Source organism: Nannospalax galili, unplaced genomic scaffold (genome assembly GCF_000622305.1).
Source record: "Nannospalax galili isolate Female #2095 unplaced genomic scaffold, S.galili_v1.0 scaffold375, whole genome shotgun sequence".
In the NCBI taxonomy this organism is placed as follows: Eukaryota; Metazoa; Chordata; class Mammalia; order Rodentia; family Spalacidae; genus Nannospalax; species Nannospalax galili.
In genome coordinates this window covers 1083509-1103413 of record NW_008337054.1, presented here as the reverse complement: position 1 = coordinate 1103413, position 19905 = coordinate 1083509, and the positions used below count along the sequence as shown (strand labels likewise).

The 19905-nt window shown below is 44.3% G+C and overlaps 1 long non-coding RNA gene across 1 annotated transcript; it reads right to left on the bottom strand.

Moving 5' to 3' along the window:
- Positions 1–16237: 16237 nt before the first annotated feature.
- Positions 16238–19644, bottom strand: LOC115070155. Its single transcript, XR_003849356.1, has 3 exons — positions 19087–19644; positions 18238–18498; positions 16238–16673 (listed from the first exon to the last, which is right to left on the bottom strand). It is a non-coding gene; the product is annotated as an uncharacterized LOC115070155 (long non-coding RNA).
- Between the last annotated feature and the right edge of the window lie 261 nt (positions 19645–19905).

The window sequence follows — 19905 nt, the reverse complement described above, 5'->3', positions numbered from 1 at the left end:
ACACATATACATACACACATGTACAAACATACACATTTTATTGCTAAGTGTTATTCTGAGGAATTAATGTAGAGTTTAACCACTTACCACTGAAGGATATCTGGAGTATTTCCAGTTTTTATTATGAATAAAGCAGTTATGAATAAATACTTCTATAGTGCTATGAACATTTGTGTGCAGGTTTTTGCATGAACATAGCTTTCATTTATCTAGGATGAATACCCAGGACTGTGATTGCTAGGTCATACGGTAAGTGTATATAAGACTTCACAAGAAAATGTCAAACAGTTTTCTAATTCATCAGCACCACCTGAGAGTCCATGTGCTTTTCATCCTTGTTTGCAACTGGCTTGCTCACTGCTTTCTACTTCAGTCCTTACTGTGGGTGTAGAGGAGCATCGCATCTCACCATGACTTTGACCCCTGTTTCCTAGAGGCTGCGGATACTGAGACTTCATGTGCTTTTTTGCTACCCGCATACTCTATTTGGTGGTTTCATCCAAACCTGCTCACTTTCTGTTTTTTCCTACTGTTGACATCAGAGTTCTTTATGTTTTCTGTATTCAAATTCTTTGTCATATATAAAAGCTGCCAATATTTTTTCCTAGTCTATGGTTTGTCTTTTATTAAATTAACAATGTCTTTCACACAGCAAGAGTTTTTAATTTTGATGAAGTATGACTTAGCAAAATTTTTTATAGGTTGCTTTTGGTTTCTTACCTAAAGAAATCTTTACTTAATTCTAGGACCCAAAGCTCCTATGTTTTATTCTGAAATCTTAGCTTTACATTTTCCATTTAGGTCTGTGATCCATTCTGAGATCATTTTTATGCAAAATGTGAGCTAACTTTGTTTTGGGCTGTAGATGCCAAATTTTCCCATTAACATGTTGAAAAAAAACTACCCTTTCTCTTTGAATCTTGCACCTTTATTATTATTATTTATGCTTTTCCAGGTCTGTTCCTGCACTCTGCCCTCCCTGTTCCTCTGATCAGTGAGTCCCACACTGTTGCTGTGGCCACACAGCAAGTCTTAAAATCAGATCGTGCCAGTGCTCCAACACTATTTTTCTTTTTCAAATTTGTTTCAGCCATTCTAACTCTACTGCCTTACATATAAATTTTAGAAACAACTTGTCTATATCTACAAAAACCTCCTAAGATTTTCATAGGAATTGCACTGCGCCTATAGGTCAGTTGTGGAGAAACTGAAATCTTTAGCGCATTATCAGTCACTCCTTAGTGGAATATTCCTTCCCTCAGCTCTTCTTTGATGATTTCCGTCAGCATTCTGTAGTTTTCAGAACTAATGCTATATCTTAAGTATTTCATTTTAAATCTATTCTGAATAGCATTTCAACTTTAATTCTTGTTTCCAGGCTGATTTCGTGTGTGTTGATCTTGTATCTTGGTATATCCATATTTTAATTCTAGGTGCTGTCACACAGATTATGGGATTTTCTACATATACAATTATATCATGTATAAATGAAGAAAATATTTTTGTTGGTTGTTATATGCCATTATTTTCATATGTTGCTGGATTCAATTTGGTATCATTTCATTGAGGTTTCAGTGTCCTCTCCCCTCCCCCCTTTCTTTGTCTTTATCTGGTTTGGATGTCAGAGTAATGCTTGCCCTGCGAAGTTAATTATGAAGCATTCCCTTTCTTCTAGTTCCTGTAAGAGAAGATGTATAGCTGGTGTCATCTCTTCCTTAAATGGTTGGTAGAAATAGCCAGTAAGCTGGAAGATTTTTGTTGTTGTTCAGGAAAACCTTAACTGGAGTATATGTCCTTAGCTTACAGGCTGTTGGAACTGCCTCATCTCCTTCGTCTCTTGTGAGTGTGAGTAGCTCCTACTTGCTTATTTTCTCTTCATTTTCTGGTGTTTTGAGGTAGTACATCGATCTGAGTCCTTCTTTTCCAACACAGATATTTAGCAGTGCAAAGTGTCTTCTAAGCACCACTTTGGCTGGACCCTGCAGATCTGAGGAGCTGTATTTTCATTTCATTCAGTTTAGTGTATTTTCAAATCTCCTGAGACTACCAAAGGAAGATTTTGATGTACTGGATTGACTGCTTTATAAATATTAATTAGAGCATGCTGGCTGATGGCATTGGGTTCTCACATTCCTACTGGTGTCCTAACTAGTTTTCTCAGTTACTGAAAGGGCAGCATTTTGGGGTTGTTTGTGTAAGTATGGGGTTTTGTCTGGTTGGTTGGTTTTTAGGTGTTTTTTTCTTTGTGGGTGGGGAGGTACATGAGTGTTCACCTGTGTGTAGAGACCAGAGGTCGATCTCAGGTATCCTTTCCCTTGTTTTTTGAGACAGGGTCTCTCACTGAACCTAGAGTTAATTGATTCAACTACTCAAGCTGGTCCTAAGCCCCAGGGGTCTGTCTCTCTCCAGTGGTTTTTTTTTTTTTTTTTCACCTGGGTTTCATGGCAAGCACTTTACTGAATAAACCATCTCCTTAGCCATAGTTTTTAATTTTTTGAGACAGGGTCTTGCTGTGTAGCTTGGGATGACCTAGAACTTATGATCTTCCTGCCTCTAGCCACCTAAGAATCTCAGCTCAAAAAAGCAGTGTTGGAGACTGTGTCCGTTTTTCTTCATTCAGTTGTGTCAGTTTATGCTTCAGATATCTGAAACTCTGTTGTGTGGCACACATTAGGATGCTGTGTCTTTGTATGTATCATTATGTAACATCCTTCTTTTCCCCTGACAATTTCCTCTGCACAGTCTGTGGTGCCTGATATAAGTACACTCGGTCTTCTTTTTGATCCTTTTAAACACATTGTTTTTTCATACTTTTACATTAAACAATTTATATCATTATTTTCAAGTGATTATCCTATAGGAAACATGAGAGATAAGCCATGATTTTTAATCTATTCTTCTAATGTCTTTTATTTGGTGTATTTAGACATTATGCTTAATACATTTATTTATATTATAGGATTTAAATATGCTATTTTATTATTTGTTTTCTGTTTGTGCATTCCCTGTTTCCTTTCTCCTTTTCTTGGGTTACTACAACTTTAATTCATCTATGTTTTTATGTTTTTGATTATGTATTTTTTTTTTTTTTAGTGTCCAGAAAAAAATGTATTTCCTTGAAAAAGTACAGAAATCTTTCTCAGGGAATTAAGACACCAAGAGAACCAGGTATTGATGGGACTGGGGGAAACAAAACAAAACTTGTCCAAACAGATTCAAGATGCACTAACATAATTCAAGAATTTCTCCAGGCTCAAGGTAAGTGAATGAGCTTTTGCTCAGTGGAGCTGTGGTGGAAAGGACCTGGGGTCAGACCTCATAAGGATCAGCAACCCTGTGGGATTCTTCACCTTGTAAATGAAGAATGACAGCAGCTGCAAACAGCTCCATATCAGGACAGCAGGAACTGACGATTACCACTAAGCCCTCTTGAGTGTGTATCTTTTTATAGTCATTGTGCTGGATAGCTTTAGTGTCAACTTGACACACCCAGGTTGAGGGAACCTCAATTGGGGAATTGCCTCCATTGGACTGGCCTGTGGCCATGTCTGTGGGGTAATTTTCTTGACTGTTGAGTGATGTGGGCGGGCCCAGCCCACTGTGGGTGGTGCCACCCCTTTCTATGTTGTATAAGAAAGCAGGTTGAGCATGGGCCAGAGAAGCAAGCCAGTAAGCAGTGTTCTTCATGGCCTGTACTCCAGTTTCTGCCTCCAGGTTCCTGTCCTGAATTCCTACCTTGGGCTCCCTGATGAACTGTGACCAGGGAGATGTAAGACAAATAAACCCTTTCCTCCCCAAGGTGGTAGTTGCCAGAGTGTTTTGTCACAGCAATGGAGAAACAAACTAGAACAAGTCATTTTAAGTGATTGCTCTAGTGATTATACATATATGTCATCAGTCTATCAGTTTCAATAATATCACTTCTGGTAAAATATTAAAACTTTACCTCCATATAGGTTTCATCACTTGCCCCATATGATAATGTCACTGGTGTTAGTAGGGAAGAAATCACCGGTCCTCACTAGGTCAATTAAGCAAACAAGTAATAGTGAAAACCAAAGAAAGGAGAATTTATTTAATGTGGCCACATTTGGAAGAGGGACAGAGGCCTAGTGAGCTCTGCCCCTCAGTTCATCTACTTAGTCCATCTTCAGGATCCTGAACTGAGGTTCAGGGTTAAATATTAGGCCTAGAGAGCAAGAGGTATGCATAACTAAGCAGTCCTGGTCAAGGTGTGGCCCTGCTCCATGATCACTGGGCTCTAGTCTCTCCTGCAAGGTGGTGTACAAGTTGTCAGCACTGTGTGAAATCTCTTACTGAGGAAAAACTCTTCTCTGCCTGGCACCAGGCTCCCGGTCTTTTCCTTCTCCCAGCACAAGATTACTGTTGAAATTCCAATTTCTTGGTGTCCTTGGTAGCTTCGGATGCCATCTTGATACACATGGGACACTTAATTGAAAAATGGACCTGTCTGTAGGGTATTTTCTTAATTGCTGGTTGTACTGGTGGGCCCACCTCAATGTGCGTGGTGCTGTCCCTTGGCAGGTGGGCCTGGACCATACAAGAGAAGTAGCTGAGCAAGCCAGTAAGCAGCATTCCTTCATGCTCTGTGCTTCAGTTCTCGCCTCTAGGTTCCTGCCCCAGCTTCTCTCAGTGATGAACTGTGACCCGGGAGATGTAAGATGAAATAAACCTTTTCCTCCCCAAGTTGGCTTTGGTCAATGTTTTATCCCAGCAATAGAAAGCAAACTAGGACAGCTGGGATCCAGTGTTTCAATGGCTATTCCTGAGAGCCAAAAGGAGGGGCCTTAAATGGAGTTATCTCAAATACTGCTCTTGAATATCACGAGAACCACAACAGTCTACTAATTTTTCTCTCAGTTGTTGAAAACTAAGTAGTTCTCACATTCACCTAGGCATGCACTCGCCTTTCCACAATGACTGATGTTCCCAGATATTCCTATTATTATTTCCTTTCTGATCAGAAGATGTTCCATAGCAATTATTTTAAAATTAATTTATTTTTATTTTATGTGTATGAGTGTTTTGACAGCATGTTGTGTAGTGCCTGCAGAGACCAGAAGAGGGTATTAGATCCCTTGGAGCTGGAGTTATGGATGGTTGTTAGCTGCTATGTGAGTGCTGAGAACTGAACCTGGTTCCTCTGTAAGAGCAGCCAGTACTCTTAACTGCAGAGACATTTCTTCACCCCCTCCCCATAGCAATTCTTTAAGCAGATTTATAGACAACAAATTCTCTTAGTTTCTTTTCATTTGAGAATTTTTTTTTTTTTAATTTTGTCTTTGTTCTTGAAGGAAGTTTGCTAAGTATAGAATTTAGGGTTTTTTTTTTTTTTTTTCCTTTTGACACTTGAAAACATATTGCTCTTTTTCCTGGCCCCGTGGGTTTCTGATGAGAAATGTTCTGCCCCTTCATATACTGCACATTTTCCTGCGACTGCCTTTAAGACAGTCTCTTTGTCTTGAATTTTCAGGAATTTAACTATGTGTCTGAATATGGATATCTTTACCTTGTTGAGGTTTTTCTTGGCTGCCTGAACCTATAAATTTATGTATTTCATCAAATTTGGGATTCCCTGCCATTATTTTTATACTATTTGCCTAGCTGCTTACTCGTCCCTTCTAGGACTCTGATGTATGAATGTTCTAGCTTTTTATCACTGTTCTCCAAGTCCTTGAGACTCATTTTTAAAAGATACGTTTTTTTCCACTTGTTCAGATTCAATAGTTTCTATTGACTTAGGTTATGAATTCGTTCCTTTATCATTTCATTTTGTAGTTGAGCCCATCCCATGAATTTTAAAATTCTGATATTTTTCATTTCTGTAATTTCTACTTAGTTCCCACATTATTTCACTGAGGGTTTGTTTCAAGAGAATTGACAATTGCTTGCTGGATCACTTTTAAGAGTTGTTTTACAAATCCTTGCTAGATCTTTCTGGCATCTTTCCCAGTTCTTTGTATGAAAAGCTTGTCTGAACATTTGGAGTATTAGAAGACTCTGGCACCTATTTAAATAGTCCTCTTTAGTGAGCAGCTGACCTTTCTAGGCTCAGAGCACATGTCCTGGACCTCTTTTGTGGTCTTACTTCAAGGTCACTATAGTGATAATTCTCAGGAGTCAGAAACCTGTGTGGTATGATTTTGGTTCTTAAACCTACTGCTCTGTTGAGTCTGACCATTTCCACTCATGAGGCACTGGAGGACTGCCTACAAATTCATGAATAGATTTTGAAAATCTGTTTAGAGAATAGAAAGTGGGCACGAGAATAGGTAGAAGGGATGGTACCTCTTCCTTATGGGAGGGTGTTCTAGTTTCATTCTTGTTGCTGTGACATGTCTGTCTGACCGAAAGCAATTTAGGGGAGGAAAGGGGCTTATTTGACTTACAATTCCAGGTTACAGTCCATCATCGAGGAAATCAAGGCAGGAACTCAAAGCAGCTAATCTTATAACATCCATAGTCAAGAGCAGAAGGCAGTAAATACAGGCATGGCTCTGCTTTCTTTATTCATAAAGCTCAGGACCCAGCCCCCAAGGTTGCCACCCACAGTGGGCTGGGTCCTCCTATGTCAACCAACAATCAAAACGATCTCCCCACAGGCATACCTGTCTAGGCATACCCCCCACAGGCATACCTGTTTCATTGAAACTCTCTTTTCAAGTGATTCTAGGTTGTACCAAGTTGACAATTAAACTAACCAGCATAGGTGAGGAACTGTTCAAAGGCTCTAACCACGATCCCCATAGCCATGGTGCCCAGGGCTAAAGACATGGCTACACTGCTTTTCTTGTCTGTGTTCTGTATATGGTGGCAATGGTCAAGAGTTGTGTCCAACAGGACATCCCTTTCCCAGGGCCTTCAGCTGGAGAAGATGGACTTTTCTTAGGGCTTTTTCTTTTTTACTGAACCAGTTGGAGTTTCCACACTTGGGGCCTAAGTGCCCAGACCAGGATACACAGAAGGCAAGCACACACACACACACACACACACACACACACACACACACACAAAACCTGTGGCTGCCTACCTTCTTCCCTCTACTGTACAGAGTTCTTTGGTAGTTAGTTTTCTATGTATTGTGTCCAGGTCTTTCCTTTGTGACTAAGAGGAAAAGTAGAATCCTTACTTTATTTTGTCCAGGACCAAAGTCCTGACTTTAATGGTTTCACTAGGAAATGTTGTGCATTAAACTTAACCTTGCAAACCAGAGCTCTCTGGTGTTAGCCTGGACCCTTGGGCTCTGGGTTTGGCAGCTTCCCTGTCATACAGCATTCTTCTGTGTCCAAGTATTGTGCTTCAGTGACAAGATGGCATTTGCTTTTCTGTACTGAACACGTAAAGTTGATCAGTTTTATTATTTTTATGTCACACAAGAGGAAAGTAGGCTGGGCATGGTGGTGCAACACCTTTAATCCCAGCCCTTGGGAGGCAGAGGCAGGTAGATCTCTGAGTTCCATGTCAGCCTGGTCTACATACCAGGTTTCAGGCCAGCTGGGGCTATATGGAGACCTTGTTTCAAAGGACTCCCCCCCCCCCCCAAAATAGGAAAGTTAACCTGTCAAATAGCTAATGCATTAGACACTAGCATTTAGGGAGATCTGAGGAATGATGCAGTTGGCTAGACAAGGCAACGAGCAACCTGAGACTCTTCACACTCAGGGAGGGTATGGAAGAGAGGTTGCAAAAATCAAGGCCTTTGCAATGTTCCACTTGTACACCAGATGTTAGCAAGAGGCAGAGAAACAGCACAAGACATTTTTCTTTGGTGGAAGAGGTCTGGCTCTAGCTCACATGTGCACTGACCAGACCTTCTCTAGAGAAAGGACATGTGGGACAGTGTCACAAATTGAACACACAGTTTCCAACTCTTCACTAAGCAAGGCCAGCTTGGCCTTAAATTGGAATACAAATCGGCTCCAACCTGCTTCAGGCAGTAAGCAACAGCAAACAAGCAAAAGCAGAGCACACTATGGGAGGAAGTGAGTCCCTCATCGCTGCAGATTTGTAAGGAAGACTGGTGGGAGTGGTGTGAACAACTGTAGTCTGTCACCCGAGTCTAATCATCATCCCAAAGTCAACCCACTGGGGAAGCCTGGCAAAGACACTCAACCTTTGTGAGCATCAGGAATGCTACCTGCAAGACAGTGTCTGGTGCCCCTCTGCTGAAAAGCACACATCCCTTCTACTAAGCAGCTGAGGAAAAACCTACAGGGGAGAACACGAGGCAGAAGCTGAGTGTCCTTGGCTTGCCATACTACTAAAACATGGCTCCTCTCCTCTCTTGATGTTAAGTGAATTTGCATTTCTGCTGCTTCTGTGTCTTAACAGCCAACATTTTCAGTGTGGTTTTGGTGTGGAAAATGATCATCCCACAATTGGCATGGTGATATTCTTTCTTAGGAGAGGCATTTCCTTTGAAACTGAAGTGCCATTTGTAGTTTTGTTGTTTGAGACAACACATTGCCTGGCTGCTCCGGAAACAGGAGTAAGCTGACGAACATTTTCAGGAACCTGAAGAACCAGCCTCAGGTCCTGCAGAAAGAGAAAACAATACCCCAGGAGCATAGGCAGGGAGCACCCACCTGCCTCACTCATCTATCAGCTTCACACTTGTCAGGCCCCAAAGAGGCTTCCTGCTCTGTCCTTGGCCACCTTTCTCATTCTTCATGGGCTTGGAGTGTTTTTCTGGGGAACACAATTGGATTATTGGGCTTTAAAGTACAGGCACACATACCAATGCAGGATAAAACACGGGATGAATTTGTTGTGTGCTGTTCGCAATCATGCCCCTAAAGGTAAATACTTTACCTCAGGAGATTGGAAGATTTTTACTCAAAATAAACCCCAACTCCAGAAGGCATTCTCATGGCTCTTACTGCTAATGTTTCCAGTGTCTCTCCTATGAAATCAGATTCCCTTCGAGACTAAAAATGCAGATGAATTTTCTCATGGTCCTGGCCAACTCTACAGCCCTTCAGGTTGAGCTGGACTGTCACTTCTCCATGCGCACCCTCCTCCTTGATGCCACTCCACACTGAAGCTCTTACCTCCAGTCACAGAAATACCTCAGCAGTGAAATCTATATGTGGAAGTCACCCCTTGGGCTTTAAAGTACAGGCACACATACCAATGCACACATCCCCTTTCAGCCATGTGCCAACAGTTTCTGAAAAATCAAATGAGGGGTAGGTAGAAAATGGGTGGATGGGAGGGTGGCTAAGATAGCTGGGTGAGTGCATTATTGAGTTTATAGATGGATGAGAGGGTAGATGGATGGGTGGGTGGCTGGGTAGATAAGTGGATGGATGGATGGAAGGGTAGATATCTTGGTAGACAGATGAATGGCAAAGAGGGGGCAAACAGTATGCTGTTCTGTGGCCCTCTGAAGCCCCTAACAGCGGAAACCTTCAGTCTTGCTGTCTTCAGTGTCTTGTAGGAAAGCCTAGCATCTCTTTGGCTCTGGCCCTAACTGATTGATGCAGAAGTAATAGGCTGGACTCAGAGCACTCTCGCCCACGCTGACATCTGTGTCTCTGCTTCGGCTGATACAAGAACACGGTCTCTCCCGAGACAGGAAGATAGTCATTGGAAAAGGTCCTTGGCTGAGCACCAAGACATGGAGCTATTCCATTTCAGGGCCAAGACCAACTAGCTACCAACTGACCTCTTCTTTAGGTAAAAAGTGATTCATCAAAAGAAAAAAAAAATTCTATGATTGCTGGTGCTTAGCATGAGCTCCAGCCATAACAGGAGCACCAGTATTAGACCGGATGCCAAGCAGAGCCCCTCCCTTCCCAGCTGCCAGGCAGCATGGCCAAGATGCCCAGCCTGGCAGTGGGTGGGAGCCGGCTGAGGTCCAAGACATGTTTCCTGGCCCTGAGCCTGAGGTCACTGGCTCTGGGACTTTTAAACAGCAGGACTCCTGAGGGAGTGGTACAGAGAAAGGGCTAGACTAACAGAACTTGGGATGCACCCCTCTACTTCCTGGCTTGTACGGAGTTCTGCAGGGACCAGGTGCTCCTTCCCAGCTTCTTCAGTGACCATTCCATTACTGTCACGTCTTAAGGAACGTGCTCTGAGCTGGCAGATGAGGTGGGCACGTTCCCTGGAGGCTAAGCCACCAAATGCAGCAGGAGCATCTTGGGAGGAGCACCAGCCTGCTGCTTCTTCCTCCTGTGTCCCAACACTCTCTGATTTTAAGTTCAGACTTATTCTCTGGTCCTAAATCCTTCTTTTCAGCTTGTCATGCCTGTTGGGCTGTGGGGTATAAGGAAAGTCTTTCCTATTAATCTGTTCCCTCTAATGCCAGGACGCAGCTTCTTCCCCATCAAGTAAGCAATGGGCCAGATGCTGTGGCTGCTTCCAAACAGATCTGGCATGTGCCATTCAAGGGTGGGGACATCTCCTTCCATGAGCAGAGAGCAGAGAGTTACTCACCCCTGCTAGATTGATCAGCCTTTTCCTGCCCTGTCCTGATCTGTAGTAGCCACTTGCCACATGTGGCCCAGTATGTTAGTTGCTCAGAGTTAACCATTAGGATTTCAGTCACAGTCTCTACTTTTCAACTGCTTAGTAACTATCTATGGCTAGTGGCTACTATGCGAGACAATGCAGAAAAATATTTCTACCACCCTGACACCAACCTTCTACTCCCCCAGTGATTAGATCCCGGGGCTGGGCAGTCCCCTGACATGTGGAATAGCAGGCAAGTCCTAATGACCCCATCTGAACTACAATGCTCAGAACATCTCCTTTACCACTTTCTAAGATGTCAGCACTCACTGTGGGCAAGACCTCCAAAGTCCCCAGACATGAGCCCTACATTACACCTTTAAGCAGCCATCCTCCCTGTCACCACTATCCATGCCAGGAGTCTTTGCCCAGTGATCACTTCCATGAGTTCGATGTGGTGGGCCTGGAGGACTCAGAAGCACAGGGAAAAGAGGCCTCAGAGCTGCACCAGCAAGACATGCACTGAGAGTTTCCTAGCCAGTGTGGGTGGAAGCAAGGGTTGACTCAGCTCCCAACCCAAAAGACTGACTGGAAAAAAACAGCCACCTGGATAGCTCTTAATTTAGGGGTCCCCTGACCTCTATAGCACACTCTCGTTCAGCCTCAGTCCTGTGGTACTCAGATGACACCTGAGTCCCTTTGTGCACAGTACAGGGACACAGGTGGACCATGTCCTTGACTTCAGATGAAGGAGGGGTATGTGTAAGACCAGTTTGAAGGCAGATTGAGGAGACAGATCCTGTTGTGGCAAGCTCCCCAGCCAGAGTCCAGGGAAGGCCCTGCTATCAGCCCCTTACTGGCTCTTTGAATTTTCTCCTGCTGGGTAGAGGGCTGCAGCCTTCTCACCTGTACTGTTCAGAGAATGATATACAATAGCCATGTTTTTGGTTTTGAATGAGTAAGTTTATTAAGTATATAGCAAAGCAAATATAATAAATAGCAAATGATATAGATATAGATATAGATAGGTAGATAGGTAGATCAGACAGATAGACAGACAGACAAGGCATCCACAAATTAGGTACTCAAAACATTCAACAGAGATAGACTGAAGTCCCTTTAAAGTAGTCAGTTAGAGTTCTCCATGAAGAGAGTCCCCTCTGGTGAGGCTTCCAAGTGAAAGAACAAGTAACAGCAGAAAAGAGACATCATCAAATCAGGGGCTCACAATCATCCAGCAGAAATCGACTGCAAAAGCCCCTTTAAAGCATTACGCTGGAGCTCCCTCAGAGAGTTTCCCACAAAGGGCCCCATGCAAGTCCCACCCAAGACAGAGGCAGCTGGACCATAGGTCTTCCACACCATTTCTTTGGTTGGCTGTGGAAAGTATTCTCCGTCTAGGGGCCTAGGATGTCTCTCAGGCACTTCACTCCAAGACTGAATGATGGGTTTTGCAAAGAAATTGTTACTAGAGAAACAAACAGCCTCTTTTACAATTTTCTTTATCCTAACTCATCATTTAAATATGCATATCTAGAGTTCTGAATGTCATCTCGAAGGAACTATTCTTGCTCTTAAGGAACTTCCATGCTAAAATTGCACATGAGACAGAGGAGACAGACACAGAGAGACACTATGCTTTTCTTTTTTTGGTAAGGGTTGACGGAAACACAGTAGAGGGAGAGAAAATAGAAAAGAATAAAGAAAGATCAGCACAGTGGCAGATGAAAAGAGCCCGAGAAAGAGTAAAGAACTTGGTGGGGTCTGTCTCCAAGAAAGGATTCTAAAGCTGCACAACTATTTGTTTATTTCTGCACATGGAACTAGCCATTTTATGCAACTGATAAAATTGAAGACAATTACACCAAATTGAGCTTTAATTTTGGATTGAAAGTGTGATTCTTCCACTGAGAACTCCCTCTCACAACATCTAAAATGACTAACACTGCAAAAGGCACCAAGAGCCATCAGCCTAGATACATGTGAGCTTATTGCTTGTCAAAAATGAAAACACTGATAAGATCCTCCTCCTGCAGGGGCATTAGAAGTCTAGACAAGATGCAGATTAAGGAAGCACCCCAAGGAGTGTTATTTAAAGCATTTGCTTGTTTATACTTGACTCAACTTTGGAACTAAGGAAGGCAAAGTGATCTTGAAACCCTGAGCATCTGGGGAGCTAGCTGTGGGGACTGTGGCAACTGCACTCAAGAGCCAGATTTCTCTAAGGATTACATTCTCTAAAATGAAAGCCTTTCATTCATTTGCTGTCCAATCAACAATCAACCTGCAGTGAAAGGTGTGGGAGGAAGGTCCAGCACAGCCTTGACTCCTGTGCCAGTGTCTGTGTGCTGAGCTTCCCCTTATCTCTCCAAATCTCTGCCCTTTGCCAATCTGGTCCATAACAAGAGGCCAGATGGACCTGTAGCAGGGCCAACACCACGTTACCTGGACAAACTGAGCCTTGGGATTCACACCTGCCAATTGCCAGAGGCCATGGGAGCAGTTGTCTCCAAGTACTGCTGAGGGCCTGGCCAAGGTCAGAGTTCAAAAATGGCCTCTTGAACTACCAAAATCAGCAAAGGCCTGGATACACCTGGACATGCGCTTATATCACAGAGGGCTGGAGCTGCTTTTCAGGAAAAGCTTCCAGAATCAGTAAAACAGTCACACAGATGCAGCCAACTTACTCGGACATCAGAGAGTCAATGACTTTAGCATCATAAGCTCAGAATCTCTGTGCAGAACACAACTCCCTCTGAGGAGATGCATGCACGTTGAGGGGACCAAAGATGGCCATCTACACCTGCGCAAAAGAAACTCCTTTTCCATTAACCAGCCAGCAAGCAGCTTCTCCTCTCCTGGGGCCTGTGACACTGCACCATACCAATAATTGGGGAAGATTTTCAGTTGTCATCCTTACCAGCAACCTCACAATAAAGATATTTTGTTTTGCAAAAGCCCATGCCACATTATAGACTTCTGTGATCCAGATGTTCCTCTAACCCTATGCCAACAAGCCATGGTCCTGCCTTCTTCCCATGTTCTGCAGAAGGAGTCAAGCCCCTTACCTCTGCCAGCCAATCGGCTGACCTTAGCTGCTTGAAAGGGAGGGACTAACGGTATATAAGCCAGGAAAACCACAAGGCCGCTCTCTGTGTGGCTGTTGGGAAACCACCTGCCTTATGTTGGGTGTGGACTTTCGAGCACAGCCGTGAATGGGGGCACCCACTCTTCTGTAAGTAAACCAGCACCCCAAGCTCAGTTAGCAAGTCCAATAAACTCATTAAGATCCTCCAAACTGCAGTTTGGAGAATTCTTGCCCCAGGTTGTCGTGAGGACAGTGGGAGGAGGGAATCGGATGCCACATATGCCTTCTAGCAGTGAATTTAACTTTACAACTTCGTGTACAACAGGTAGCAAGCTCTTGCTTAGAATCCTTGCCACCTCTAGCCGGGTACATGCTGACTGTTGCTTAGCCTCTCTTGGCCAGACTTCTTTGGGAAAGTTGGAAATCCCATGCTGGGTTGAATGTTCTTGTACAACAGTTGTCAGGGTCACACTGCATTATTGCCTGGTCCCCACCAGGCAGAGAAAGAAGTTTTTCTGAAGGGCAGCAGGGGAGAGACTAGCTGAAGCCTGAGGAGAAAGCAGAACATTCATTTATTTACTTATGTATTTATTGGCAGTGCTGGGGATCAAATCTAGGACCTTTTAAGTGCCAAGAAAGCACTCTACCACTGATCTCTACTCCCCAGTTGCTCTAGACCTCTGACCGCTGGCCTTTATGCTTCAGGAAGTAAATTTCAGCTACAAGGCAGAAGCTACTGCAACACTTCAGGCCTGCATCTCCCTGAAGGATGATTGGCTCAGGCAGTGTATAGGAACTGTTTGACAGGAGACCACAGGCGTTCCAGCCCTTCCCTCTGTGGGTGCTAACTGGTGGATCAGGGCTCTAGAAGCCTGACAGAGCTCTATATCACTGATGCTCCCTCTGTCCTTTGAAACCTGCCTGTCTCTCTTTTCAGACCTGAGTTTCCTCTTTCCTGTAGTGGCAGAGGAAAGCGGAGGTGGAATTATGGGCCTTGCAGGAGAATGGGACCTGGAAGGAGGGAAGGAAAGCTAAAAGGAATTTTCTCTCCTCCTTTATTTCCAGGAGTGTCCTGGTTTTTATTGTCAATCTGACACAAACTAGAGTCACCTGGGGAAGAGTGACCCTCAACTGAAAAACAGCCTGCATCAGATTGGCCTGTGGGCATGTCTGTGGGAAACTGTTCTAATGGTTGATGTGAAAGGGCCTAGCCCACTGTGGGTGGCACCATCCCTAGGCAGGTGGGCCTGAGGTATAAGAAAGCAAATAAGCAATCCAGAGGAAACAGGCCACTAAGCAGTGTCCCCCATGGTTTCTGCTCCACTTCCCTCAATGATGGATTGTGACCTGGAAGTATAAGATGAAATAAACGCTTTCCTCCCCTAAGCTGTTTTTGGTTAGTGTTTTATGGCAGCAACAGAATAGCAAACCAGAAGGAGTTACAGTTGTATGCACACCTGTCGCAGACCAGAAACCTGCAGTGAAGGAGGAAAGAGGTACTTCCAGGGAAGGGGAGGAACCCCACAGGAGGGCTGCCCTGAGGGGCCACCAACACTTTCTGGAAAAGGAAAGGTCTGAACTAGGGTTTAAGAGGCATTCTTACCTGGGTGATAGCCAGGTCAGTATGTTGGTGGACAGTCCAGAGCTACCATGATGAGTATGTGTGTGCATGTATGCGTGTATGTTTGCTTTTTTGGTGCTAGTGTTATATTGGTGGCTGGCTTGGCTTTTCATCTAACTACCACTGATTCCTTCCCATCCTCTCCACTGAGCCCCACTCACTCTTCACTCCTCATCCACCCCGCACAGCTACCTCACAGAGAACCTTCGGGAGACCTGCTCCCTCAGGAATAAAGAGCTATCCACAACTTTTCTTTCTGTAATATGAAAACTTTGGACTTTCCTGACAATTTCACTGGAAATTGCTCTTATAAGCATGCCTGCCTGGGGTTTCGAGGGAACCAGACCAAATCCCCTCTTTGGTTTCAAATTGCTACTACCTCTCTTTTTGCCAGTCTGATTTATATAATGCACACAAGAAAATGCAGCTGGTATTCATTCCTTCCAGGTGCACAGTAATTTAAACTCAATGCTATCAATTGGTTACCAAGTAAAAAATGCATCCTGGGCTTGTTTTAATGAATAGATAAAGCTAATTTGTAATTAGTACACTTAGTTGTTAATATGCAAATGAAGCCTGTTTTCTGTAATTAGCATCAATACTTGATTGCTAAGGATGCTGCCAGGGTTCTCATTTAGGTTCCCAATGGCCTGAGGACCCTGGACCTCTTCCAGCTGCATTCTTGTCTGCACCTCCTAGGCAGCTGGACCTGTGTTCCTTTCTCCACCACCAGTCCCCTGTAGGAAAGCTGCTCCTCGGTCACCAACCTAACCTTCTTTCCTTCTCCTTCAGCAGGGTCCCCACACATCAGACATGCCACCGTCCCTCCACAGTTGCCCCCCTCTGAATCTTGGGCCTCTTCCTAACCCCCTCTGTTCTTCCCCCAGCCTGCATCCCAATAATTTCTCAGGCTGTGGTTGTGAAATCTGGTATCCACCCACTGTGCCTCCAGTGATACCACCCTCTTCTCAGAGGCCTGTGGGAGGCATCTCCTTTCTCAGCCTTTCAACTTCTTACCTTGTAGCCAGTATGGTTTCCCCAAACCACCTCTTCACATCTTTCAAGTCTCAGTTTCAACATGGTTTCCTTCAGAAAGAGATGTAAATCCCTGCTTCCCCATACCTGCCACAAACACCCTGTCTACCATCCCTGTGGCACCTGACTCCTACCCACCCCATGAAAGAGGAAACTTTGTCTTCACTTTTCATTTCCATTAACTGACCAGGAATTCTGGATCAGGAAGGGCTGAGGGACTTCTTATCTAGTTTTATTCCTGTGTATAGATAAGCACAGTTCATTCCTGCAGGGCTGGACAACAGAACTAGAGGAATTACAGTCTGAGACCTTCTTACCTCTGGGCTGTGACCCCTCGGCCCAGCAGTGGGCCAGTTTCCTGAAGCTTGGCCATGTGTATAATAAGCCTTGCCTCTGTAGTCCACATCTGCAGCCACCAGCCCCATAGGCAGATGAAGTCCTCTGACAGCAGCTCTAAAAACAAGAGCAAGATTTTTCTCTCTGGGAGAAATGGAAAATGTTTTCTCTGGAAAAACATCTTTTCGGTGTAGAAGATCAGAATATGAATAGGATGGGGGAGTGGTAGTGAGGGGCTGTGAAGGAGGGGCTGGGCCCACAGCTTGGACCATTCTGAAAGGGCTGGCTGGCCAGGAAGCTTGTTTTCTTTCTCTACAAAATGACAAAATCACTGTAGGGACATTTACATCCAGAATTTCTTTAACATTTTAAAATCTCTGAAATCATCAAAAATAAAAGTATGTCCCATGTGTGCCTCCAGGCTCCTCTTGGGCATCTTCCACTTATGATACTTGATCTGAGCAGCACTTGTCTAGGGTGCTGGTCTGACAACAGTAGCGATGGCCTTTGATGAGGGTCATTGATTTATGCTGGTTCACTGGGCTGTGACTTTGTGTGGTGGAAGCCAGGCTCTAGGCCTCAGGCTCTCCCTCTATTTGGAGGCTACTCCAGTACTCCAAATGCACCATTAGGATTGGTCACCAGAACTAGGTGTTTTAGCCCACATTCATGGCTTGGATGAAGCCAGTGCTTTTTTAGAAAAACATTTCTCTGGGGTTGGATGAAACAAAGCAAGGTACATGTGAGCTGCTGGCTTGTCCAGGGAGAGTGGAGAGGGATGACCAGGCTGTCTTATGCAGTTAGTGCTCTGCTTAGGGGCCGCCACTGCACTGTGCTGGCCCTGACCTTGCAGCATCTGGGTGGCTGTAGGCTCAGGTTTCTGCTCATCATGGATCCCCCAGTTCAGATTTGAAATGACCTGAGGACTTTCTTCTCTCCTAAACCACAGCAAATGCCACTATTGAGCTACTCAAAGAAAGCAGGAGCCAAGTCTCAGGTACCTGGCCATGTGGTCCTAAGCATGTCACTAAAGAACTCTGAGCACAAGTCCCCTTCAGAGAGGCCAATGAGGACAGTATCCCAGAGTAAGTAGCTCACCAGTGGCCATGGTCCTTCTTCCAAGAAGTGGTCCCACAAGCCAACCAAAGGCCACCTAGCAGCAATATGTCCCTTTGATTTCTTGCTCAGTTATTACTCAGCAATGCAGTCACACTGGCCATCTCCTCCACCCTCCAATTCCCCCTGCCATCAGCCCCAGTACATGTGTCATTTACAGCTCCTGAGTGCTTCAGTGATAGTGAAGTCAGTTTTATATCCTAACTGCAGTCTCTAGTATGATTATGGTTAAACTGGCTCTGCCTGAGCTGAAGCAGTAAATGCTGCCAGGTAAACGTTCAACCACTGAGAAGAAGCCACAGACATGCTGGTGGGACAGACCAAACTTGCAGATTTCCCCTGCAGCAGCACTGTTTTTCTACCAGTGGCAGGCTTAGCTAATCACGTGAGTCATTTTAAATAGCCTGAGAAATTACCATTGATTAAAAAGCATTGATTTTCTGCACCACAGTAACACTTTAAATCTCTTTTCTGAAAAAAAAAAAGAGAGAATGAAAAGAATAAACCCTCACTCCAAAGCATAGGGGTAGAGGAACTCATACAATGAAATCAACACACTATTTACCTGTGTCCTATGACCTCAGAAGGACGTTTTGCTTCTGTCCAGTAAACTAAAATTCAACTTCGCCCAGAGAAGAGGGGACTGGTGTCTCCAGGCGCCAGAGCCATGGCTGTGTGACAGGCCACAGGGATACCACCTCCAGCTGGGGCACTGGCCAGATATGGAGGACCTGGGAGGAGGCGAGCTGCCAGCCTGTAGCCATGTGTGCCTACACCTCCAAATCGGGGTCCTGTAGTGGGCTTATCTTAGCATCTGGCTTTGTTCCTGAAATTACAGATTTTTAGAAGGAGATTTGACTGTCAGCACAGTTCTCAACTTTGAGAAATAAATCTCCCCAAGCACGTATGACAATTTAATTTCTAACTATCATCGATACACTTTTCCAAGCCAATCTTATTTCTGTGACCTTTAGTAATCTTTTTTTCCCCACAGAAAATGCTCATGGTTAACTAAAACAAATGTACTGTCATATCTTTTTTTCTATACTGTTAAAAAAAATCCCCACTATCCTTTACTTCAACTCCTTCTACCACCCCGAGCGCCCCCAACCCCCAACTTTTATACTTGGTTTTCAGCTCAAGCAGATTTAATTATTTACTTATTTATTTATTTTTAGAATGCATCAGTTAAATCTGTTCATCTTTTTTGAGTTGGAAGGACTGGAAGAAATCACACGTCGTTTCTGATGTGAGATGCGCATGGGCGGTTTGCATCCTGCCCAAAGATAGCTCAACTTCGTTTTGAGATGTTTCGCTTTCTTTGGCAATCAAAATCAAACTTTTCTAAGTAGACATGTGCCTGTGGGTTATACAACTCTGAACACATCAACATTTGCTGTGGTCTTTGCCTCACCTCAGATAAACTTGTGCACTGCGGAGGTGTGAGCCAGAACCTGTATTCTGGGAGACTTGGGCCCATCACACTGGGAGGAGAGAGGACAGGCAATTGCAGTTAACCAAGCTTAGAAGAAGACTGTGGGCAGAGAAGGAAGAACACAGGAGGGGGAGAGCTCAGTTTTGGCGTATTCAGGTTGAGGTGACTATTAGACATCCCAGTGAAGATGTCAACCTGTCAGCTGGATGTCTGAGTTCAGCACTCAGGAATGAGATCCATACTAGAAATGAACTTGGAAATTTGGGTCTGGATGGTGTCCATGTTCAGAAATTAGGATGGATCACGTGGAGCAGAGGCCAGTGGACTGTGCCTGGGCTACTAGTAGAGGTGGGATGGTGAAGGGGGTGTTCAGCAAGAAGGAAGGTTGAGACAGACAGAGCAGTCATAAGTGGAAGGGAGGAAAACCAAGAGGCCACAGTGGCCTGGGAGCCAAGTGCAAAAAGGGCAACAGGAGGGAGGAGCGATAGGCTACAAAGCAACTCTGTGTGTGAGTGTGAGAGAGAGTGTGTGTGTGTGTGTGTGTGTGAGAGAGAGAGAGAGAGAGAGAGAGAGAGAGAGAGAGAGAGGAAGAGGAAGGAAAGGGGGAGAGGGAGAGAGAACTGGTCAGTGTGAAGATAGTTTAATGTCTGAAAGACTGCTCTCAAATCCCAATAGTCTCTTTGAATATTTAGTAGTCACTATCAACAAGAAACTTTGCACATGTTGGAATAAAAATTTTAAAACATTTTTTGCAACCTTTCAAAAATGTCAACAGTTGAATCTATATTTAAAGAATAA